The 27,124-nt window shown below is 36.6% G+C and overlaps 1 long non-coding RNA gene across 1 annotated transcript; it reads left to right on the top strand.

Moving 5' to 3' along the window:
* The first annotated feature begins 23,552 nt into the window (after positions 1 to 23,552).
* LOC129742094 (uncharacterized) lies at positions 23,553 to 24,787 on the top strand. The gene is made up of 4 exons (XR_008736507.1): positions 23,553 to 23,640; positions 23,699 to 24,022; positions 24,081 to 24,555; positions 24,620 to 24,787. It is a non-coding gene; the product is annotated as an uncharacterized LOC129742094 (long non-coding RNA).
* Positions 24,788 to 27,124: the final 2,337 nt, after the last annotated feature.

The raw sequence follows: 27,124 nt of genomic DNA, 5'->3' as shown, positions 1-27,124 counted from the left end.
TGCGGATGACTGTGTTGTTCATATCACAGGTAAAAAAGGCACCCAAATTAAACCTCCGTTACAAGAAACTCTTAATAATTTATCATATTGGGCCAGGAATCTAGGCATCGAGTTTTCGCCTAGTAAAACCGAGTTAGTAGTTTTTTCAAGGAAGCATTCCCCTCCTCAAATAGAGCTCCTTATGATGGGTAGAACTCTAACTCAATCTCTTAGTTTTAAATATTTGGGTGTCTGGTTCGACTCTAAATGCCTCTGGGGAAAACATATTAGGTACTTGACTCAAAAATGCCAAAAGAGAATCAATTTTCTTCGAACGATTACTGGAACCTGGTGGGGTGCTCATCCACAGGACCTCATCAGGTTATACCAAACAACGATACTGTCGGTCATAGAATACGGAAGCTTTTGCTTTGAGTCCGCCGCGAAAACTCACTTGATCAAACTAAAACGAATACAGTATCGTTGTTTGCGTATTGCCATGGGTTGTATGCAGTCGACACATACGATGAGTCTCGAAGTACTGGCGGGAGTCATGCCGTTGAAATATCGGTTCTTCGATTTATCGCTACGTTTCCTAATTCGAAGTGAAACTATGAATCCTTTGGTGATAGAAAATTTGGAGAGACTTATGAATATTAATCCGCAAGTAAAATATGTAAATAATTATAAAACTTTTAGTCAATTAGAAATAAATCCTTCTTTATTAAATTCGGACACGAGTCACTTTTACCCGAGTAGCAGTTCCTTGATAAGATTCGATCTGTCCATGACCGCTGACATCCGTGGAATACCAGATCACGTCCGACCCAACATTATTCCTTCAATCTTTGCTTCAAAAGTACGTGAAATTGATCCTATAAAAATGTTCTTTACTGATGGTTCTAGAATCGACAACGCGACTGGCTTCGCAGTGTATAATGAGGGCTTTGAAGCTTCGTTCAAGCTTCGAGAGCCATGCTCCGTTTACACTGCTGAGCTAGCCGCTATTTATTGCACCTTGGAACACATTCGCACACTGCCCGTAGACCACTATTTCATCTATTCGGATAGTCTCAGCTCCGTTGAGGCGATTCGATCGATGAAACTGATGAAGCGCTCTTCCCATTTCTTGCAGGAAATTTCTGGGATATTGGGCGCTCTGATCGAAAATTCGTATAGAATTACCTTAGCTTGGATCCCGTCTCATTGTCTTATACAAGGCAATGAGAAGGCGGACTCATTGGCTAAGGTGGGCGCGTTACAAGGTGAAATCTTTGAGAGGATTATAACTTACAATGAATACTTTTCAATACCTCGCACTTTAGCGATTAACGCTTGGCAGTCTAGCTGGGACAATGGCACAAAGGGACGTTGGCTCCATACGATTATCCCTAAGGTTCCGACGAAGGCATGGTTTAAGCATTTTAACTTGAGTCGCGACTTCATTCGCGTGATTTCTCGGCTCATGTCAAATCACTGCTGGCTTGACGCGCACTTGTTTCGTATTAATCTCGCTGCAACCAATGTTTGCGTTTGTGGGGATGGCTACCACGACATTGATCATGTTGTATGGACGTGTGAAAGGTATGGTCAAACGGGGCTTGGCTACTGGATACCATTAGGGCCCGAGGTAGACTACCTGGTGTTCCAATTCGAGACATTTTGGCAAACTTAGATTTTGGATATTTGTTCCCAATTTACAAATATCTCAAGCTGTCTGACTTGGTCGTTTAGTCCGCTTATCCACGTAAACTCTCCCCTTGTGTGTTCTTCATTTAATGTCTGTTTTGTTTATTTATTAGTACCACCTCTCATCCAACGGGTTCGACACATTCCTAAAGGCTGGCCAGAAGATCGGAAACTGATACCAACCGTAGCTACCGAAACCACAGCTACAGGAGGCCACCACCGGACCCTAATGGAAAACTGATATTTAAGAATAACCCCTATAAATCCCTTCCTTTTCCCCTGTTTAAAGTTTTTTTTTTTTTTAACTGTTGAGTCGCCGCGACTATTACGGCCCCCCTCCCTACTAACCTAGTGAAACGAATACACTCGGCACATTGAAACTTTGTAAAAGTAAAAGGCCTTTAATAAACTAGTTTTAAATAATAAAAAAATAATAATAATAAATTTAGAATATATTGTTCAGGCTACAAATGTTCTAAATGGAAAGAAATTGTGACTACTTTATGTCCGTTTTTAAACTTTTTTTGTAATAAAACAGTTTGTTTACATTTTGTTTCGTACGACTTAATGAAAGCTCACGCGAGATATAAAAGCCATGCAAGTCACATAACTTTCAATTGAGACATTAACAGTATTTGATTAAATTGAAATATCTCGGTGCCACCTCCCGATAGCACGAATATGTACAGTAGAACCCCGTTGATCCGAGTTCCGGTTATCAAAGCCTTCGCGTTATCGGAGCCACCATTTTTATCCAAAATCCGTGTAAAAATGTGTTTTATCATCGCGATATATTGTCATGTTATTGAATTGACGTCTCTGGAAAGTTTAATATCTAAACTTGTCAGAAACGTCGATAAAATAGAAAAATAAAATGCATGTACACTGAAAATCGAAAATACCCAAACTTGAGAACTGCCACCCGCCAAACCTAAGTTCAAGATTGACAACTTGAGTTTGTGAAAAAAACACAGCTTGCCAATAAGCCAAACTTGTCCTTCAAGCGAAGAACTGTTTTTTTGGGGGGTTTTTGGTTGTAAGCGCATCTGATTCTGTTACCTCCATCGTGGCAGATTTAGGTTTGGGGGGTAAGTTCAAAGCGAAGAACTGTTTTTTTTGGGGGATAACTTTTATTCCCGCTTCATTCGCAGAAAGTCTCACATATACGATGATGTAGCTGCCTCTCTCAACAACTCTCCGGTGGTCGAGCGGTTAGCATCCTGAGATGGTAATCGCAAAGCCATTGCAGGTATGGGTGTGATTCCTGTACCTGGCGATATTTTTTTTTATTTTGATTTCCATTTTATTGTGGTATCAGATTTTGGGGGATGAGTTCTCCTTTAAAAGCTTAACTTTGTGCTATGCCACCAATAGCCAAACCTGTAGGGAGGGAGTTTCATTCGCGTTGGCGGGGAAAGTTCTCAAGTTTGGGTATTTTCGAGGTTCAGTGTAAGTACCGAGTTATGCGCCTGGGTGATATGCAATAGCTGAGCAAAAGAGTTTGTCAATGTACACTGCCGGCCAAAAGTTTGGGATCACTCGCTAAAAAACATGCAAATTTTGATCGTTCATATCTCAGCCGTCTAAGGACATATGGCAAATCTTCTGATCACATTTGAAAGATAATGAGCAATAGCTATCTCTGAGGTATTTTGCCCATAAATAATGTTTTAGTTTTGCATCTAAAGCTTAACCTAAAGTTAGAACATTTTCGAAAAATAGCACTCAATATTCAAAGCCAATCATCTCGCGATAGGGTGAACCAAATTTCAAAATTTGAGTTGCATTAGAATCCTTATTCTATACTCTCAAAACACAATTAAAAAATTTTGAGCAAATATTTAAGAATGTATTTTTAATTAATAAAATAGACACTTAAGTTATCGTCCAAAAGTTTGGGATCACCCCTCAGTATGGGGTATCGGCCAAAAACATGTAAATTTATCTCATTCATATCTTTCTCCTCCAACAGCGAATTGCAGATCTGAAGGGTGCATTTGAAGGCTTAGAAATTGTTGTTTTTTCATAAATTCATAAAAAAATTATATTTTAAAGTGATAACCATAAAAAATAACCTGAAATTAATTGTTTCTAAGCTTTCAAATGCACCCTCCATATCTATTGTTCTAAGCTTTCAAATGCACCCTCCATATCTGCAATACGATGTTAGATGAGAAAGATATGAATGAAATAAATTTGCATGTTTTTAAAAGAATGATCCCAAACTTTTGACCGATACACCATACTAGGGGTCATGGCCGTAGGAACGGGGGGGGGGGGTTTTGGGGGTTAAACCCACCCCATGAAGGTCGAAAAATGCCAAGTGAAACATTTTTTCACAAAACATAAAATTTGAAATTTCTAATCAAATTTTGATGAACAATTAAAATAATTCAAGAGTAACAATAGTGGAACAATCCCGACTCCAAATTCTCGAAATCTCATTTCAGGACCACAATTCTACAACAGTTTTTCAAAAAACTTCTCACTTGTTGATATAAATTGAGTTCCAAATATTGAATCCCAATAAAGTTAGATTAAGCTTAACATATTGTTCGGTTTTTGACCAGATTTTGTCACTCTTTTTGCAAAATCAAACAAAAATTTCAATTGAGTCCTTAGAATTATGCATCTTGCGTCCAAATAATTTTTTTTAAACAAATTTTGTCAAAACAAACATAAAAGATTTTTTGGAAGCCTTATTATATTGTTCTGAATCGGCTGATGTGTTTATAAAAAATAATAACAGTTTTCCATGTGTTTTTCTTCTTGATTTTAATGGAATTATGGATGGAATGGATATTTGCCAGCATATTGGCCGGATTTTTGGGAAAATTTTGAAACAATATGCCCTAATTTCGCAAGGTTTTAGGATAAAATTTCCTGGATTTCCCCAGCCCGGATACTTGCGGAAAAATATCTATTCAGTAAGTATCCAGTTTATTGTTCTTCATTTTCAGTTTAGATCATCATTGGTATAGAATAATGCTTCGAACCTTGGTGTTGAATTTCAATCTAAAATGTGATTAATTTTCCATACTCGAAACTCAAAATTTCGGAATATGAAAAAAAAATTAAAATTCAAACCATTTTTAAGATTTGGATCTGAAATTTTTAACCTGAAACATGAGAAAGTTTCGTGAGTCCATAATTGACAAATGTGAAACGATTTTATTATTCACAATTTTAATTAAATTTACAAGTTCAATTACGAATAAATATTTAAAAAAATCATATTGGAAACCGTAAATTCAGAATCAAATTGACGATTTCTAGTTAAGGGTTCTGATACAAATTTCGCTTTTTGGTTCCAAATTTAAAGGATTTCTTATCTAGAATTTAGATTAAGATTTTGAGTTCAAAATGCAGAATTCAGACTTGGAACTAAAATCCAAGGTTTGTATTCAGAATTAGACCAAATTTAAGTTTTATAATCAATATTAAAATATCAATGTTGAAATTTCATTAAGGATTCAAATTGATGGAGATCGCAGTTTCATAACTTTGTTCATCAAAATATTAAATTCAATCAAAGCCTGTTCGAAACACAAACCTGGCGAAAATCACATATAAAAAGTTAGATCTGGATTCGTTTATAAGAAATTGTTTTTTTTTAATATTTAGTTTTTAAGTTTTAAAACTTGAATTACAGAATTTAAATTATCAAATATAAAATAAAAAAAGATAATCTTTAAACTTGTTTTTCATTTCCAGATAAAAATTCAGCTGGAAATTTTAGTTAAAATTATTTACATATATTGCAGATGCTTCAAAATACATGGCTCTGTCTAAATTCTTAAATTTTAATCGGTTTTACAAGAGAAGAAAATAAACCTTATTTGGAACGTAAACCTATTTTTTTACTGTTATTTCTTAATATGTGAAACATTTTCATCCATGCTTAAAATGGTTATTCTTGTGGTTCGAAAGAATTAGCTGGCTAATGTGAGTGAGTAAAAAAAGGGTTTTTTTTTGCTAAATGAAGCGTTCAAAATCCTTTTTTTGTTCCGATTATAGTCGTTTCTACATCATTCTGCTACAGTTCCTCTTCAGCCTCGAGCGAGGTCGGTCGCTTTTCGTAATCGGTCCTCGCAAGCCAAAGGCTATAGCATTTTTTCGAACTAGAACGGTGTGAAGTGAGAAAGCGGTGCGATGAGTCCATCGCCGGGTGAACCCCCAGATAGGACTATACCAGAATGGATGGATCCCATAACTTGAATGGACGCTTACAATACATCACATTGAAAGCAGCAGACGGACACAATCTTCCGCAAAACCCTTTTATCATCGGGAGATCTGTGGAAAAAACGGGAAAAATTGAAGGATTCTACGAGACGAAGAACAGCTGGTATGTCATCAAATCAAGAAACAAAAAACAGATTAGCGTACTGGAAAAGTTGACAAATTTGACCGATGGTACGCCGATCGTTATCGGACGCCATCCGAGTTTGAATCAGCGAAAATGTGTAGTGACATGTCGGGAAGTGGACCAAATGAACGAAAAAGATCTTCTTACTGAGTTGTCGTCGCAAAATGTGATCGACGTACGTTGGATCACAAAAAAAAAACTCCCAGTGCAGTTGTTGGAACTTCCACATTGATTTCACTCAGGCAAATTCTTATTACAATTTTCATAAGATGCATCTTATGAACCGCTATTTAGAGTGTAAAATTGTTTTTCATAAGAGTCTTATGAAATTCTTTCAATTCTCATACGAAGTTCTTATGAACAATAGAAGAAACGGCATTGTGAAAAAATGATGAACACATTCATTCCATCAGTCATGCATTTCGTAGTCGTCAGAATCACTCGACCATTTGTAAAGTTACTGCTTTTACTGAATACTTTTATGTGATTTTATTCTTCTAAATGGTAAGTTTGGGTTGAAATTTATTTTTAGTTGAAAATATTTGTAAGCTCAATGGGAAAATTTTATGTTTTATTTACTTTTCAGCTTGGTTACCGGCAAAAAGCGCGAAGTCGAAGGTCCGAGGCGCAATACAACTTTTTTTATGGAACCGGGTGTTGAAAGGCAGCTGATTGTCACCATAATACCATAATGTTTTTTCATACGAATGAAGCAGAAAATAAAATAAAACGAAAAATAATCTTGAATTATTTTAATTTTATGCGACATTTCTTTTCCCATAAGAGTATCTTATGAAAAGCAACAAACCCTCATTGGAACCGGTGTTCATCCTTTGAGTTCATTCCATCATAAGACAATCTTATGAATTTCATTGTTTTTTCTTATGGCGCCACTTCATAAGAGAATCTTATGGCCTACATAATAGGATTTTTCTGAGTGTTTGACCATAAACGGGACGGTAATACCGGAATTTTTTAACTTTGGATTCCTCCGAGTACGGACTAGACTATATTATCCGTTGCCATTGCTTTGCAGAAATTGCTTAAAGTACGGGCACACCAAAAAAAAAGTGCGAGAGTCCCCTCTCGTGCAGCAAATGCAGTTCTTCAAATCACGACAGTCAATCCTGTAAGAATCATCCGTTTTGCGGAAACTGCCAGAAAGAAGGTCACTCTCCGATCAATAGGTCATGCCCAATCTGGATTGCCGAAACTACAGCAATTAAAATCAGTATCGAACGTAATATGCCGATTGTAGCTGCTCGTAAATTGATTCAACAAACCAGCAGCCCAACAACATTTGCCAATGTAGTCAAGGTCGACAAAAACCAACCGAGTTCAGTAGACAATAGACAAGCGCCACCACCAACCGAAACCAAACAGAAGGAAGAAAAAACACAGCAGCAGCAGCCAACACAACAGAAGCGTACTAATCAACCAACTACTCACCTCAAACCAGCCTCTCCTCCAGGGAAACGGATTACTCCTCAACCCTCACCGGCACAATCATCGGATGAGGGAGATGACCGCGGAAACGCAAAAGGATCCCCCAGTACCCTACCAAGGGAACAGTTAATTTTAAAATCCCCCATTCCTTCCCAACGCTCTCTTCTCTCTCCTTACCCCTTCCAACCTCTCCCTAGTCTTAAGAAAACCCCTGACCCTCGGCCCACTAAACTTATACCAAAAAGTAAATGGCCTAAAAAACATAAATTATAAAAAAAAATCATTCTGCTACTCGCGACTTTTCAACGTTGCAGTTGGCGCACCAGTCATTGAAAAACTTATCTGGAACAACTGTGTTCGATAATTACTCTTGGGCTCGAACTCACGGACATCAGCTCAGGGGGCAACTGATTTACTAATTGAGCTATATCACAAGTCCCCATATTTTTTAAAGCTTCAAGGAAAAAAATCGGCAACTCCTAGGACTTATTTCCAAAAATGTATAGCTCTTAATGCTAAATAACTTTAACCTTAAAAATTTGTACTTTATACATATACATATTTCACTTGTGTATACATTGTTCAAGCAAATATGTTATAAGAAAAAAATTGTCACCAAAACCCCCCCCATGAGCCGGTTCTTCCTACGGCCCTGCTAGGGGTGATCCCAAACTTTTGGACGATAACTTAAGTGTCCATTTTATTAATTAATAGTACATTCTTAAATTTTTGCACACAATTTTTTGATTGTGTTTTGAGAAGTATAGAATAAGGATTCTAATGCAACTCAAGCCATTAACAGTATTTGATTAAATCTCGGTATCACCTCAAATAGCACGAAATATGTACAGAAGAACCCCGCTTATCCGAGCTCTGGTTTTCCGAGCTTCCACGTTATCTGAGCCATTATGTTTATCCAAAATGCATGTAAAATGTGTTTCATCATCGCGTCATATTGTAAAGCTATAGAATTGATCTTTTGGCAAGTTCAAAATCTAAATTTTGATTAAATAGAAAAATAAAACCATGTTAGAACCCAGCTATATGCAACACTAATGCAAAAGGATAAAGTTTGTCAATATATTTCTTTAATCCGAAGTTTCACTCATCCGAGGGGGTCCCTACCCCGACTACCTCAAGTAAACGGGGTTCTACTGTACAACCGTTTGCATACCATTCGGGAGCAAAGCTCGATAGATGTATGGATCTTATGTCAACATGATGGCTGGGATAACACGGGAGCTCAGAAAAACTTGAGTTGGGATAAGCGGGGTTCTACTGTTAAACGTTTCTTCTGACTTTTTGGATAAATGATCTCAATTTACCCGCGTGATATGGTAACCCTAGTGTAGCATAATAGAAAAAGTTTGAGTACAAGCATTTGAGTACAATGCAGGCTTATAATATTTAGGAGTGGGATTTTATAACTTTTATGTGACGCATAAAAAAGTTATAATCTTGAATTCTAGTCAGGGTCAGGAAACTAGTCAGGTCGTTGTTCAATGGAGCAAGTTGAAATCAGTCCAAACCAATCCAGCTCGGCAGCAGGATTCGTTTCGACCTGGTAGAAATCGGTCGAAGTCAATTGAAAAAAGAGACAGGTGATAAACTGTCAATCCATTTCTACACTCAGAAAAATACTATTATGTATGCCATAAGATTCTCTTATGAAGTGGCGCCATAAGAAAAATTAATGAAATTCATAAGATTGTCTCATGACGCGAATGAATTCTGAAGATGAACGCCTACTTCAATGAGAGGTTGTTGCTTTTCATAAGAGATTCTTATGGAAACAGTAAATCACTTTCTAATAATGGCTTGTGATATAGCTCAGTTGGCAAGTCTGTTGTCTCCTGAGCCGATGTCCGTGAGTTCGAGCCCAAGAGTAAACATCGAACACAGTTGTACCGGATAAGTTTTTCAATGACGATCCGCCAACTGCAACGTTGATAAGGTCGCGAAAGCCATAGAGATGGTAAAACGACTATAATCGAAACAAAAAAAAAAACAAACTTTCTAATAAGAAAAATTCTCGATATTTCATGCTGAAAACATTCACTTTATTGTTTGCCAAATTTGTTTAAAATTAAATCCTTCATGGTCACCATCAGCAGCGCATCAGCAGACGGCTCCATCAAAGTTTTATTTGCCGCATCTTAATCTTCGACCTTTCGTTTTTTGCCGATCAGCTTGCTGAAAAGTAAACAAATAATGTATTTTAGTTTACTAATATATTCAACGTTCATACCAAAAACATCAAATCGAACTTACCATTCCGGAGATAACAATAACATTTAACATTGAAGGAAAACTACAATAACTATGAACTGGCGATTGCTTCGTACTGTTAGATGATGAAAAAAAAACTGATGCTATGAATGAATGTGTTCATCATTTTTTCACAATGCCGTTTCTTCTATTTTTCATAAGAACATCGTATGAAAATTGAAAGAATTTCATAAGACTCTTATGAAAAATTAGTTTGGACGCAAAAAAGTGGTTCATAAGATGTATCTTATGAAATTTATAATAAGATTTCCTCTGAGTGTACTTGTTTCGACTCGTTTCGACCAGACTCCATTGAACAGACTAAAAATACATTGGCAAACCCTATACCTACATAGTCCTATTTGCCGTCAGTTGTAACACGGAGTTAGCTCAGTGGGTGGGGATTTGGGAAAGGTAAATAAATGGGAACTCAGGGTCGTTTTATGATGCAACGCGACACTTTCTTTCCGCGGAACTCGCTGCAGAGGAATCCAATGGGAATCGAACCAACCAGGGTCGTAAGCATGGGTGATTACCTCTCATGCTAGCAACCAGTCCAAACTATGAGAAATTTAAAACCGAGGCGGGCAAAGCATATAATTTCGTGAATGGAAATGTTAGAGTGAATGATGGAGGGAACGATTTCCGATAAGGTGTAAAATAACTAAGTATTCCAGTAAAGTATTCTGCCTGATTTACAATTTTACATAATGTGGGGGGGTTTTATTTTAACAAAATCTTTCAAGAGTGACGTCACATTTTTGGTATACTCGCGGTTAATTTTTGTGTGTACGGAACTTGTCTGGAGCTGCCACACCGTTAGCTAGATCGGTGTATAATAGTGATGTACTGAACAGCCAGGCGGAATTCACAACAGGCGGCTTTCCGGCGTCCCGGAAAGGCCTGGAACTTAAGAATTGTGATTCCGGCGTCGTACTACCGGATTATCCTTCACGATAGCCTCGTATTCGCCCGACAAGGTTATGTGGTGAGCCTCGTCTTCGTGGAGAACCTCGCAATGGCAAAAACTAGGTGATGTATCGGACCTAGTGCCACCAGATGGCCTCAGTCGATAGTCTGCCGACAAGGTTAGGTTGTGTTGTTTTTCTGTCTGGTAGATTTTGCGTATTTAGATGTCGTCGTGCGGTTGTAGTTTGGGAACACTGAAAATCGAAAATACCCAAACTTGAGAACTGCCACCCGCCAAACCTAAGTGTAAGATTGACAACTTAAGTTTGTGAAAAAATCACAGCTTGCCAATACGCCAAACTTGTCCTTCAAGCGGAGAACTGTTTTTTTGGGGGGTTTTTGTTGTAAGCGCATCTTATTCTGTTACCTCCATCGTGGCAGATTTCGGTTTGGGGGGTAAGTTCAAAGCGAAGAACTGTTTTTTTTGGGGGATAACTTTTATTCCCGCTTCATTCGCAGAAAGTTTCACATATACGATGATGTAGCTGCCTCTCTCAACAACTCTTCAGTGGTCGAGCGGTTAGCATCCTGAGATGGTAATCGCAGAGCCATTGCAGGTATGGGTGTGATTCCCGTACCTGCAGTAATTTTTTTTATTTTGATTTCCATTTTATTGCGGTATCAGATTTTGGGGGATGAGTTCTCCTTTAAAAGCTTAACTATGGGTTATGCCGCCAATAGCCAAACCTGTAGGGAGGGAGTTTCATTCGGGTTGGCGGGGAAAGTTCTCAAGTTTGGGTATTTTTGAGGTTCAGTGAAGTAGCTGCAGAATAAGCCAACGAAACAAGAAAAGGCCCTCTTGGACCTGCCAAAAAGGGTTATACTACCAGTGACATCCAAGTTTACATAGTCCACGTGTTTTACAAATTGAGTTTTTTGTTGTTGTTCAGTTATTTACCTTTTCTTTGTTGTTTTTTTTTGTTTAGTTCGGTTCACACTTTATCTGTTCTTGTAACAATTTCTTACTCTATAACAATAATTACATTTAAGTTTTAACATGTGCTTTTACACTATGTTTTCGTTTACTAACCGTACTTATATTTTTAAAACCGCGCACCGTACTACTTTTTGTATTTTTGTAATAGGTTTTTGTTTTGTACTTTTAGCTCTAGAATAGATAGGAATAATTTAATTACTTTACACCACAACATTTTAAACAAACAAAATTACATGAACTACAGACGACGCGCACTTCTTACTCCTAACGAGATCACAGACAGAAATAACATGCTTTAAATTGCCGATATTCGATAGACCTTGATTTTTGGCCGACGCCCATACACGCTCATTTTTATATAACCATTTATGGTTCTTAAATAACCATTTTATGATATTTACTTCAAAACCGTCAATATGGTTATTTTTCAACAATTTTCCTAGAAAGAATTTTAACCATTTTGGTAGTTTTCGAGTATAAGCCAGAAAATGGTTGAATAATTTGATATCGCCATTTTGAAAGCGGTAATTGCAGCCGGACGCCCATTAAGCAATTTTTTTTTCTTCCGCGGAACAGCATCCAGTTTCCAGAAAAATCGGTTCTCGGTGGAAACTTCGGAGATGGAGAAAGGTAAGTGATTTCTTTCAATTATACGTCGATCTCAAGATCATAAGCAAAAAATTTTTCAGGATACCGATTGGATGACGCCGGTTTAGGCACGGCAGATACACCAACAACATTCAATAGGATGAGGATTCACCCACCGGTCCATCGTTACCAGCCACAGCTAATCGAAGTAAGGAATTGTGTTTGAAACCATCCGGAAGGAGCTGGAACGGGCCGGAATGTATGAAAAACATCACCAGCGAGTCGAAGTTTATTCGCAAGACCCGCCTCCTCCACCCTCACCCCGTTAAGGATAGCAGACTAGTGATTATTGTATTCACCATTCCGCAGAGCTCGTTTCAATTCATCCATCCCGGTAGCGCTCGTGAGGAATTTTAATTTTGCTATCAGGTGATTCGGCTGCTGTTGGCGCTTGCTTAAAGCAAGATGCCAGTCATAATTTATTTAAAAAACTATCAAACTATTATAATGGGTCATAGTTTATAAGTATTATCATAATGTACAAGAAATAAAATTATTTTCCAGATGACTCTTGTTGTTTCTAAATTCCTTCGATAATTGTAATCAATTTTACAAATCGCACAAAACAGCTCTTACGGTTAAAAAATAACCATTTTTCAATTTCTACGATAATCTTCCTTACGGTTAAAAAATAACCATATTTCTAGTTCTCCCCGAAAAGTCATTTTATGGGTTCTCATGGAGAACTCATAAAATGACATTTCCCGGGAAAACGTCAAAAATGGTTATTTTTGAAACATATATGGTTTAATAGTTTCTAGCGTGTACATACGGCAAATTTACATGGTGCGTCGTTCTCTGGGTGCCCACACTTCCCCATGACGGCCCTGGTTGAGCACGACGCCCCTGGATTTCTCTGAGAAAGAGAGTGCCTGTCAGAGGTGCCAGGTCGTTTTGTCAAAAATCAGGACACCGCGAAGAAAAAATCAGGATTTTTCAGGACACCCCCAAATGGCTGAAAACAAAATGCAGTTCTGCTTAGATTGCATAACTAGAGGCGAAATATAGGTGCTGAAGACGCCTCGAATTATGCAACTGAAGCGAGAATAACCTTGGCTGGCCTGCAGTTAATATCGAAAAACCCCATTTTAATGTAATTTGAATCAAAGAATCTCATTGGTTCAACTGGTTAAACTATTTTATTTAAGATTTGTTTGATTTTCTCATCATTTAACAATAAATTTAGTTATGTTTTGGATATTTTTCAAAAATCAGGACTAATCAGGACATTTTAAGGGTCATTTTTCAAAAATCAGGACAATTCAAGCGTTTTTGAAAAATCAGGACGGTCTCTCAAAAATCAGGACAAATCCTGATAAATCAGGACACCTGACACCCCTGGTGCCTGTGCGGAATGACAGATGATTTGGGTGAAGTGGGGTGAAGTTAGCCCTTCTGTTGGGAGGATTTGTTTTTGTTTTTCCTTAAAGGACAGGGATGATCTGATTTTGTGGCGGAGCCACACAAAAACATGTAACAGACGGTTACACAGTAGTATTCGTGTCATAATTCAGGGCTTTGCACAATTTTCCCGTATGTTTGAAAACCGTACCGCTATTAACGCGCCAGCACTACATTTTACTTGGGTAGTCCGGACTCCCGACTTGCGCAAGACTTTCGACAAAGAAAAGTGAAGTACTAGAATGTCGGAAGTCTGTGTTTTGTTGCCAGTTAACCAGCGATGTTTCTAAAAAAAATTTTAAAATTCACAATATTAAGCCTACCCCATTCTGAACACTTTTTTATTTTGGGAACATGACCCTGAAAAACGAACGTGTTCGTCGAACGACTGCTCGATTTTCGCACTAGAATTTCTAGTGATTAATTGTCCCGTTCTCGTCCATACACGCCAGTGGGAAGCCAGTTAATGTGCGTGCGAAATGTCATAAACAACTCTATTCTTTTGCTCCATATCATTCAGGCGCATAGCTCGGTTCATACATGGATTTTATTTTTCTATTTAATCAACGTAATCAACGTGGCAACTTTAGATTTTAAACTTCCCAAAAACGTCAGTTTAATAGCTTAACTATATATCGCGATGATAAAACACTTTTTTACATGGATTTAGGATAAAAATATTTCGCATTATCAGAGGGCTTGTGATATAGCTCAGTTGGCAAGTCAGCTGATTCCTGAGCAAATGTCCGTGAGTTCAAGCCCAAGAATAAACATCGATCATAGTTGTACCGGATAAGTTTTTCAATGACTGTTCGACAGGTACATCGTTGATATAAGTCGCGAATGACTTAAAGGCTGATGTCATGCTGAAACAACTAGCAACGCAACGCAACGCAACGTTCCAATAAGATTGCGTTGCAACGCATTGGTATGTCATGCTGGCGCGACCTGTCACTTTGAAATTCCCTACAAATCATCACTTCTCTACATCTGATAATGCTTTGAATCGTCTCCTTTCTTTCGGGAGCCATCAAAAACTCATCAAATCACGACCCGGATTGCAAGAATGCCGAAATTTGAACAGACAAAATTCCTTGTTTTTTTGCCGGAACTAAGGATTCATGAAAATTTCATGAAATTCATGAATTCATGAAACAAGTTCGGACAGATCTTCGTACTATTGTGCTTAAAACCCGGAATCACTGCTTCAAATCGAGAAAAAACAATATTCCTATTGGATTTCCTACTAGTCGCGATACAAAACACATTGGCATCAGATTGGTCGCGCAATACAAAGCGACCAGTATGACAGGTCTGCGCGATTTCCATGGAGATCAAATGAGAGCTGGTTAGTCGTGTGAACGTTACGTTGTAGGTCGCGTTGCTAGTTGCTTCAGCATGACATCAGCCAAAGATGTTAAAACGACTATTTTCGAAACAAAAAAAAAGTGCTATCTGAAGTGGCACCGAAATATTTCAATTAAATCAAATACTGTTAATATCTTGGAGGTTATGTGACTTACATGACAATCATATTTTTTTGGAATATACTATTGTATTGTACTAATTGTATTATACCTAAATTGTATGCGTATTGATAACTGATTGCATACTCAAGGGCGCTCATCGCGTTCACTGTTCATAGCGACTAAAAATGCATGATTATTAAAACAAAATGTTAAAGTAATTTGTCGTAAGCTGTATTCCTTTCGTAGTCATTTCATAACTGTAGGGATGAGATGAAGAATATACAGAAAAAAAATCAAATTTAATTAGGAATAAAATAAAATAATAGTTGTATTCGGCAACACTGTAGATGAATAAAATAAAATAAATTTCTATGAGAACATTTGCTATTTTGGCAGCACTTGACAAACAAACAAAACAAAGTCAGTCATTGATCTATTCTTGCGAGCGACAGACGTGTTAAAGTGAATCTCTGAATTGAGATTTGAAAATCACGACACGACAATAACGTGTGAAACAACTTCATAAAATGAAAGAAATTCGTTGATTTTTCTGATCAAATGTCTCAGTAAAAAAAGAGTACATTTGAAAAAATTACACAAAAAGAAGAGTACACCGATTTCTCGATCGTAAAAGAGTGCATGTACTCTTGCAAGAGTACGTATGCTATCTCTACGCTAGATGCACACTTTATCGTAACGTTAATTCGATTCTACGACCGAAATATTGAATATTTTACCAACCTATTGATATAAAACTTATATTTTAAGGGTTTCTTGATTTACACCTGAATACAGAATCTTAACTTGGAAACCGAATTTTGAACTCTGAAACTGAAAAGTCGTCATTGATGTTTTTAATCCGAATGATTATTTTGAATATTTGTTTGGAGCATAAAGTGTGATAAAGTTTTATCAGTGATAAAGTCTCAGTTTAAGCGAGTTTTTAACTCTTTCTTTTTTCAGGAGCGGAATTCTCAATCTAGTTTCTCTATAACGATTCACAATACGAGTTCATCATGAAAATCTCAATCATTGCACAGTGGTGTAGAACATAAATCTAGCTGTACGCAATTAACAACGCCCAGGGATGAAGAGATAGACAGTCTTCAGCAACATTGTTCAGTTTTACATGGAACATATTCCAATATCAAAATTTTTTCCTAGGGGTCCACCGATAGCGAAATAAAAATGCTAACATTTTCGTTCTTCAAATTAGGACTTTGATGTCTTCGACAAAGTTGTTTATCTGATCAAAATACATAAGTTTGTTGAATATGCCAAAGTCACCCTCAGGAGTTACAGTCAAAGTAAAAACATCTCTTAAAAAACAGTTTTTTGAACTGACACGTTGCAGATTGGATAAAATGGTTCGCTGCCTTTGAAACAAAGTTGAAAAAAGTCACGATCTACATCTGGGTTTAGAAGTTGCTGAAGCCCTATAGAAAGCATTAAGTGTATTTTATTGGCAATTTTTGAAGGCTCGTCCATCGAAAAGTGCACATTTTCGCAACACCCCCTTTTTGTGATTATTTTGACGTAGAATTACGTCTTACGGCAACACAATAGGGGTACAAATTGAAATTCGCGAACGGATCTCGCGTCACGAAAAACGCCTCTTTAACGGACATCTCTTCCAAAGATCATTTCGAGATGGTTGTGTGCTGGTACACCAAAACCATTAAAGCGCAAATACGAATTGGTATAAGAAAATTTATAAATATACCTGCCGCGAAAATCAATTGGCAAGTAGTGTTACATTTCAGAGTTCTAGACGTGTGATTCCGAAATAGAATCCAAACGCTTTTAGGTTCGGAGATAAAGAACCTGGTGCTGGCAGCCAACATGACAAGACGTTGGAGAAGCGCAACGAGTCGCCTCTCCATATGGTTTTTTTTTGGATCTTAACCATGGCCATTACCTCCTTCTAGAAAGCGGTATACTTTTGCCCAGCATTAAGCACATGAGAGGCATTCTTCCCTAGAATAGTTGGTGCACTTATTACCTACACAACTGGCTAAAAGTTTGGAAACACCCTTTCAAATCATGAAATTTTTGCGGCCATATCTTTGCCAACTTATAACACGTTGCATATATTTTCTTCGTTTGTATTTGGGAAAAAATATATTTAGCATTAGCTCTACAGATCCGCAATTACCCGTAAGATGACAAAGTTATGATAAAAAAAAAATTCCAGGTATTTTTAGTTCAGACATTTTGGTAATTTTTTCTGGAACATAATCAATCTTTAATTGAAGTATTTATGACAAATTTTCTAGACAAAATTTAAATAAATATCAAACAATAAGCTTAATAGATAAGCGATACGCTGTTTAACAAACAGATTAAATAAAATAACAATTTTTTAAAGACCGATCCCAAATTTTTGGCAGATACACCATACTGCGAGGTGCACCCAAACTTTTGACCGATAACTTATGTAGCTATTTGATAGTTTGAATTCCAAGTCAATTTATTGCTCAAAATTTAACAAATGTGTTTCTTGATAAGTGTGTTTACATGTTTTAGAAGGGGGTATCCCTAACTTTTGGCCGGCAGTGTACTTTCAATTGACCTTGAAGAAAAACCAACAGATCAAAGCAAGCTTTTGTTCGTTGATACTCTGCAGGTGTGTCCACCCTTTTTTTCGTTATTTTGCTTTGCACTATGCCTACATTTTGCGTTCGCTATGATATGTTCGGCATATAAAATGAAAATTTGAGCAAATTCGGTTAGTTGCTCAGCAACTTTTGAACAAAAAACATGTAAGTTTGCTCGAGCTTGGCTTTATCGCTTATTCGATAGTGTAGCAATACTTAGGATGTTGACGCTGGAGCTGGCGCTTTTACATGTTGCAGTATTAGGGCTAGCTCACACAAGATGACAGTTGGTCTCGAGACGGTCTCTTATTTTATTCGGGACATCCTGAGATTGTCTCATGTTTCCAACAACAACAAACAACAAAGTTCGTCTCATCATAAACATCACTGTTCAAGTTGCCTAGTGTGGATTAGGCGTTAAGGTAGGCTTGCCAGATACTTTCAGAAAAAAGCGGGACATTTGACGACAAAAAAGCGGGACACAGCCGAAAAAAGCGGGACATTTTGAAAACTTCAAAAAAGCTTAATTGTATTTTGAAACCTATACGAATACCATCAGACAAAGTTGTTCATAGGAGGTATACAAGTTTTTTTTAACGCGGATTGATTTTGCTCAGTTTTTCATTCATGACTTCTAACGTTTTTTTGCCATAAACACGATAATTTTCCACGGTTGTCGCAAATTAACACGTTATTTAAGAGAAATATTTCAAGACAGGCTTGTGAACGTCGGATTTGATATCGCAAAAAAACCTTTGTGTGATAAAAAATATATTTCAAAACTGTTTTTGAAATTTGAAAACTTAAGATAACTTCCATCATTGTATACTTTGGACAATCGAGTCAAAAAAGGTGGTGTATGGCAATTAAACTAAGATTCTGTGGAAAAACTAAGATCTATAATCATTTGAAAGCAACCTCAACAATATATTCTTCAAACCAAAATTGTTTACATTGCATTGGTTGAACGTGCTTTAAGAACAAGAGTACATGATCTTTTTTCAATTGAGAAACGGGTGTACTCACGTTTTTTGAAAATTTCACTAAATATACTCTTTTTTATGAAATTAATTTGCGGCTTTATCGGTGAGGGTTAAAGAGTTGAAATGAAAGACGGATAGAATATCAGAAGAAAATTCTAAGGTGGTGAAAAGAGCGAAGAGCATTTGAAATAGAAGCTTGACCACATTTTAAATTCTTTGTCCCACACTCTTTTTTTATTCAAAGACATTTAGCAGGGAACAAACTTAAATCAGCCCTAGAAAATTATGCACCGCATATTTACAATACAAACTAACAAAGCTTTTCAATCAGTTAAACTTAACAGCTTATCTACTTAAAAATCCAGTTTTCATGAAGGCCTCTTCCAGACATTGAACTTAACTGTGAAGCCAATAACTGCCTATAAGTAAAGTATTTGTAGAAAAATTAAAGGAATTGCCTGAAAGTTTGTTTTGCCAGGTTTTTTTTGCCAGGAATTTACCACTTTGTGGCATTCTTTCCTAGTCCCAATTCTGCCAGGTTGGAAATGAACGCATCGAACAAAACAATATTCAACATTCTTTTGGAACGAAATATTTTTTTCATATTTAGTGTTGTTTTAAGCATAAAACCATAAACTACTGTCCTTTATAATAGTCAAATTGGAAATATATGGCCCTTGACTTTTCTTTGTTTGGTAAACTGTTCCTTACTCTTTTAAAAAATGATCTCCACGTATCTACTCTTTTTGTGTTGACCAAAATCTTTCAAAAAGTTTTCTATGAAAAAAGCGGGACATTTTGAGTAAAAAGCGGGACGGCGGGACATTCAACAAAAATGCGGGACATGTCCCGCTTTTGCAGGACGGATGGCAACCCTACGTTAAGGTGTTAAGGCTGACTAGAAACGCCACTTACGATAACAAGGAGAAATTAGGTGAACTAGAATTAGAAAAACTTATGAAAGGTACGAAAAAACCGTAATTCTACGTAATTCTTGTGGTTGTGTCTTATATACAACCTCTTTAACTTTTTTATGATAAGTGGAACCATTTCCATTTGAAATTAGCAGGGAAATCGGTAGGAAAAACTTCCGAAACTTTTAATGTTCTGTTGAAATTTTTGTTGTTTTAACGTAATCTTTCCTCTTATGGAAACTTTATGCCGTTTGACAGAGAACATTTCCTAGAATCTATTCACATAAAAAATATGCAAATACAACAAACTTTTTGGAGTTAATGTAATTGAGATGAGTTAGCATGTGTCGAATACTTATGTCCATCTGCTTCATGAATACTTCAAGTGAAGATTGATTATTTCCCGATCACTTTTACCAAGATTTAAAAAAAAATCCTGGAATTTTTTCGCCTTAAGCACTGTCATCTTACGAGTTCTTGCGAATTTGTTGGGCTTAATAAATATTTTTTGACAATAACATATGAAGAAAAGATATGCAATGTATCATAAATTTGGTGAGATATGGCCATCGAAAATTGTTTCCAAACTTTTGGCCGGCAGTGTAGGTACACCAACTGCTCTAGGGAAGCAAACAGCAGCGCACACATAATTTTTGGTCGCTCCATCCGGCCAATGGCCAATAATTTAATGAAACCGAGACGGCGCAATCCTTGCTCTTTTATAACTTCGCATCTAGGGTAAATGTACCCGACCTTGGCACCTAAGGCATGGTATACCCTTTTTTTCGACATTCCTACCTTCCTGTTGAGTGCACCATATAACATCCTTTGAAGAATTTACTTGCTAACTTGCTTAGAGTTCAACAAAAATATGTTTTCTCTATGGAACTTTCATTAATGTGAGTAAAATGTATGCAAAGTACTAACTGCGGTGCTCCAATTACTTGGCCGCCGTTCCAATTGTTTGCCGTTTCGATGATCCGATTCTTGGCCACCAGCAATGTGCATTAGATCTTTACCGACAATGCTCATTTGACAGTTAACAGAATCGTTGACTATTCTGAGTATAAGGCCACTGACAGAATGACGTCAGCTGAGCGTAAAGTTCTATTCGAAGATGGAACACCGGGCGCCACTCATACAACAAAAAGGCTTTTGAAAACATTGATGAAATTTGGTTGAAAGGGAAGCACAAAATAAGCTTTCATTTCAAAAAGTCGGAAGTCCAGAAATTCCGCAATGCGATTGCAACACATGGGGTTATTTTCACTACCAAACAACTGTCTTCATATTGTGGAGTTTGGCTTCATAAAGTAAGAAATTAAAAATTCCTTGAATGGTATTTTGAAATTTTGCCCTTTTGAATTTGTTAGCTGAGATTATGAGCTTCTAGCAAGAGCCATCTCGAATGCCCGGGGCGTTGCGCAGTGGTTTGAATAGAAGTTAGAATGTAAACCTTGCTAAAACATTTTTTTAATTCGACTCACATCTAATATTTTAAGGAATAATTGGTAAGAAAACGATATTTTCCTGAACTTCCAACTTCTGTTTCCAAGAAAAAGAAATTAGAACAAATAACCAAAAAATTAAATCTGATTATATGGTTCCCAAGCGATAGAAAAAGATTCCAAAACTCAATTAATTATGTATTTTATATACTAAAGTCATAAATTGCCATTGATCTAACAGTTTTTAGGTAAGAAAAACATCTTAAGTCTTGTGAGTTGCTTAATTTCACTTAATTTTTTTTTTTATTTCGAACCACTGTGTTCTGAACCACGTGACTTTTGCTCGGCAGACTGCAATGCAAATGTTGTTCGCACGCACACCAATGTACCTTCGATTCATGGTTCCCAAATAGCGATTTTTGCATTTTCAATGCTTGGATATGACTTTTAGTTAGTCGAATCTTTTATGTTCTCCAACTTATTTCGAAGCTTAAGTTGATAGAAACAATCTTATCATACAATCCAATTAGTATTTATGAAAACATTTGTGCGTAGTTTTAAACGAATTTTTAGGGAAAACATCAGCCCAAAAATACCTCTTTAATGAACATGTATTTTTTCCAGCTTCCAACACTGGTGGTGTATTTCGATTGAAGTTGCATGCCAAGAAAAGGAACAAAATTAGTTTTAAATTTGTATTCAACACCTAAATAAATATTCATTCTTTTGTCTTTCTAGTATTTTTAGATTTTTTGCCGTGTTTAACTGTAGGCATGAGTATTTATAGCAAATTTTTGAAATGAATGTCCGCGTTTGAAATCGCATGGGAATTTAACAGTTACACTAGAAAGGTGAGTTTATCTGATTTTCATACGGTGATTTCCAACATAATTGCCTCGGATGCAGATCGAAAAAAAATAACTACTTCAATAAAGTACAAACAATCAAAAAATTCGGTATGCACAGATTTGAAACAAATTATTCTCTTCGCAATGAAAATATATTCAAAATTTTTTAGCTCAATTTGGACCTAAATAAACATGAAAAGACATGTTGGCATGCCAAGAAAAGGACCATGCCAAAATAGGGCTCACTTACCCTAGTGCAGTTTGGGTCGACTGTCGGGGTTTTTTTCGCTTGGGTGTTTTGCGCACCAATTTGTATTTGTGTTTTATTAGTATTGGTGTACCAACACATAGCCGACCCAAAATGATGTACGGAAAAGATGTCTGGTAAAGAGGCGTTTTTCGTGACGCGAGATTCGTTCGCGAATTTCAATGTGCCCCCCTATAGTGTTGCCGTAAGACATAATTCTACGTCAAAAAAAATTTTTTAACGTAGGTATTGCTCTATTAACACATTCTACATCTTCGGCAAAAATATATCTTCAGCAAAAAAAATAAACGGAATATTAGGGCAGGTATTAAAATCAGAGTGACACTGATTGTGTATTTAGAAAGATAATTTTTACATTTTCACGATTGCTTGCATTTGGGTGTTTTTCTTGTAGATCAACAACGATCAGTAGTTTAAAGAAAACTTATACGTTGCGATTCTAGGAAAAAACAAATCCAAGTTGATGAATTGACACCTTAATTAATTAACGATTTTTCCAAAAATATATGCAATCTCGTCTAGCAAATTGAAATAACACAGAACTTTAAGAAAAAAACGCTGCTAATACTTTCTACTATTACCCGCATAATCAAATATCATACCCGTTATCGTTGATATTATTCTGATCTGATTCCACGAATAGTGACTATTCCAGTAATCTTCCTTAAATCTTCTACTTTTTACCTAACTTTATATTTTTCATGCGTCTTCGCTTGAAATGATAAAAAAATATTTTTGAAAGATACGAGTAATAATCTTTCAAATAAAACTCGAAGTGTGTCCTCACTGTCAACTTAGGAAAAAAAAAATGGCGTGCGCGACTTTAGTTTGTAAGCCCGTGCGTTTACGAATAATCTTCTAAACTTCGCCAAGCAAACCAAGAATGGCCATAACAGCGATTAAAATAAGCGCACCGAGGTTCACCGCCACGCAAGCGCTAAAGGTAAGTGGAAAAGCTTTTTTGATTGCCTTAAATTTTATTTTTCCAACTCTCCTATACAGCTCATCAAAGTACAGCAGATGACAGAACAAACTCCACCATCCGGCCGACATACACCGGAGCGGTTGCAGTGCCCAACGTAGGAGCGGCAGCAGCTGTGGTCTGTCTGTGAGAAATTGGAAACACAATTTAGGAGATGGCATAGGCAGCGAATTTCCGGATTTTGCGGCAGCGAAGGAAAAGTAGTTCTTCTGAAAACGCTGTAAGTATCCAGTTTTATTTCGACTTCGCTCCAATCCCCTAAGATTTTTGAATTTTAAACAGTGGCGGATCTCACCAGGAAACAGTTTATTCTCCCACGGCGAAAGCGCACCAGGCGCGGCAATTTATGTCGATGGCTAATGAACGGAATTCAATTAGCATCGAGAATCACACGCGGAAACAGGAAATTTTACGCAGCTCTCTAGGTAGGTTACACCATTCCTTATCGGTTAAATGGTTTTAAGATTTTTCTTTGTTTTGCAGGTTGAGCCTGTGGTTACGAAGGATCCCGGGTTAAAAGCATAATGCCAGCAGACGTAGCAACAACAACCATCACCACATCACCAACAGTAGCAGAAATATCATCACTATCTCTCGTCCAGCTCCTCAGCCGTCACTGATCGTATCACCTTGACCACCACAACCGGCAACAGCAGCACCAATCCAAAAGCAGTCATACGCCGGAAGCGTTTCTCGCATCACCCCATCTGTTATAAGTTGTAATTTTTTTTATCTCCCACGGCGGAAATGGCTCAGTTTTCGATCCGGATGCGAAAAACTTAAAAAAGGTTCCATGAAATCGGCAAGGTATGTTTCTAGTTTCTTTTTATAAGAATACAATAAAAATACTTTTATTTGAACATAGGAATCCAACGAGCGAATGAGCCGCAACCCAATCAATATCTGTGGATTGGAGGCAACATTGGAGAAGGTTATCTGGCCACGGATTCATCGGAACAACTGAGCCAAAGTTTGCTGAAAGAATCTCGGGAACGCCTACAGTAGGATTCTGAGCTGCAAGAGCGTATAAGCGATCATAAAAAATACCAATTTCTGCTGTCATTGAAGCAAAGGTGTTGCTGAGTTAAATGAAATGTGTCACTCCGTGCGAGGAGTAGTCATCGTTTGGTCGCATTCTTGCTTGTTTGCCCATTGAATCCCGGTTGGGGGGAATAATAACCTTGAGAACGCAGTTCAGCGTTACTGATCTTGTAGCAGCTTTAGCTGCATATTCCGGTACCTTTTCGGAAATTATGCAGTTGGACGTCGGTCAACATCGCCTGATGGCGCACCTAACCACTCAGTGGAAAGAAAAATTCGGATTATGTAACTATTTTAGGGTAAGGTATCAATCACAATAAGTACATTATTCCAGTATTTTATAACAAAACTTTTTTTTTGCAGATGGTAACATATTACCTACTTCAACCAGGGTGAAGATAACGAATCCTACTTGGATGTGGTCATGGAAATTTTCAATGTAGGACTGAGTACCCGAACGTAGAAAAAGACATACCATTAACAGTCCTAATTCTGTGCATTTTGGAAGATTTTTCTTCATTCATAAGTTTATTTACTAAGGCATTTTACTTTGATAGTTAAATTTTGTCATTCCATTATACCGCTCTATTTATTTATTTATTCCGCCAAACAGTGTAGGCTACATATATATAATAACTTAAACCTAGAGATTACAATGTTCAAATAAGCTTAATAATAATAATTTTTCTTTACATTTACAAAGTCAGGTTCTTCGGTGCCTGTTACCGTAAAAACCTTTTTTCAGCTGCTGTTTTGACATAGTTAAGTCTATATTCTCATAATGTTTATTATAACTATACATTAAACAATTAACAGGACTATATTTTCCATAATCAGTTCGAGTAGAGGTTATAATGAAAAGATTTCTTGTTCTTAAATGACGGCAAGGACAATAAAAGTTTAATTGATTTAGTAGATAAGCAGACTGAACGCGCTGATTAATTATGTCGTTTACAAAACAGATTGCAGCAAACTCTCTTCTTACACTTAATGTTTCCATGTTTATAAGCAGGCAACGTGATTCATAGCTAGGTAATTGGTTCTGAGACCATCCTAAATTTCGTAAAGCGAATAGAACAAATTGTTTCTGGACTGATTCCAAACGGTTTTTATGTAAAATTTGAAAAGGTGACCACACAACGCTACAATACTCAAGAATAGATCTAACATAAGCTGTGTACAATGTTTTTATTGTGTATGGGTCTTTAAAATTATAACTGAAACGTTTTATAAATGCTAACATACCGTTTGATTTCTGGATTATTGAGTTATAGTGATCTACAAAGGTAAGTTTTGAGTCCAATATAACTCCAAGGTCTCTAATCTTGTTGACTCTCTCGACAGGATCATCTCCCAATTTGACAATTTCAAATGACTGACATTTTCTTCTGGTAAATACAATATTTGAACATTTTGCCACGTTAAGTTTGAGCAGACTTTTAATGCACCATTTGTTAAATACATTAACTTCGTTTTGAAAGATTCTAAAGTCTTCTTCGCTATTCACTTTCATATAAAGTTTCATATCATCAGCATAAATTAGCACATTTGACTGCTTGAGAAGACAAGTTATATCATTTACGTATAAAATAAATAATAAGGGGCCGAGATGGGAGCCTTGAGGCACACCAGAAGTAACGGAGATACTTTTTGAAAGTGAACCATTAAATCTAACAACTTGTGAGCGGTTCGTTAAATAGGACCTTATCCATTTCAGTAGGTGTGAACTGAAACCCTGTTTATTTAATTTAAAAATTAACATGGGGATGTCAATTCTGTCAAAAGCTTTACTGAAGTCCGTGTATAAAGCCTGTACAGAATTACCGCGATCCATACAGCTAATATTATAGGTAACAAACTCGAGTAAATTAGTGGCTGTAGATCTTCCTTTAACAAATCCATGTTGCTTTTCAGTAATGAGTGTTTTAATTTGGTTATATATTTTTGCATTCACTATAGCTTCGAAAAGTTTTGGTATGCACGATAAAATGGCTATGCCCCTGTAATTGTTTATGTCAGATTTTTTTCCTGACTTGAATATGGGTACAAGAAATGATTCTTTCCATACTTGAGGAAAAACACCTGATTTCAATGAAGAGTTAAATAGAAAAAACAATGGCATACTCAGTTCATTTACTAGATTTTTTAAAAGAAGTGGAGGAATTCCATCAGGCCCGGGCCCTTTAGTGCTGTCTAAGGAAGAAATGGTTTTACATATTTCTTCAAAGGAAATTGATTCTACTACAGTAAGTACCGTTGAATCAGAGAGATTCTTTTCTGTGATTATAAAGAGGAGGAATCGTTATTGTCCTGGTGACTCAAATGCTAGCATTCAAACTGTTTTTATGGAAAGGAAAAAGGACCCCTGAGGGATCAATTCCAAGATCTGTTTTCCGTCAGCATCTTAGAATATCTTAAACAAGATATTTTTCTAATATTAATAACAATAATACCTTACTATACCATTTATAAATTTACCTTAAAATGGAAGGAATGTAGTCTAACAATCTGCTTGTTCGATTGAATAACTTTTATGTAGCAAATAGAGAAATATGTGTTGAAGTAAGAAAATTCGCAGTATTTGGACCTGCGAGGAATTAGGGCCTATAACAGCAAAAAATGTAATTATAAATGCCATACTAGAATTAATAAAATAATATTTAATGAATTTTAGCACGAATCGTTTTCTTTTGCAATATAAATCGTAAAAAGATCTATTAAAGATACATTGTGTCGTTCTAAATATTGAAATGGATGATTTAACAACGATTACATCTATCGTTTTGCTACAAATTTCATTAGAAAAAAGCAAAAAAAATGAATGGTTACTCTACTTAACGACCGGTTCGCTGTATCGTAAAGTGCGTC

This window comes from Uranotaenia lowii, chromosome 2, assembly GCF_029784155.1.
Source record: "Uranotaenia lowii strain MFRU-FL chromosome 2, ASM2978415v1, whole genome shotgun sequence".
Lineage (NCBI taxonomy): Eukaryota > Metazoa > Arthropoda > Insecta > Diptera > Culicidae > Uranotaenia > Uranotaenia lowii.
The sequence above is the reverse complement of the archived record's forward strand: the minus strand, read 5'-3'. Positions and strand labels throughout refer to the sequence as shown.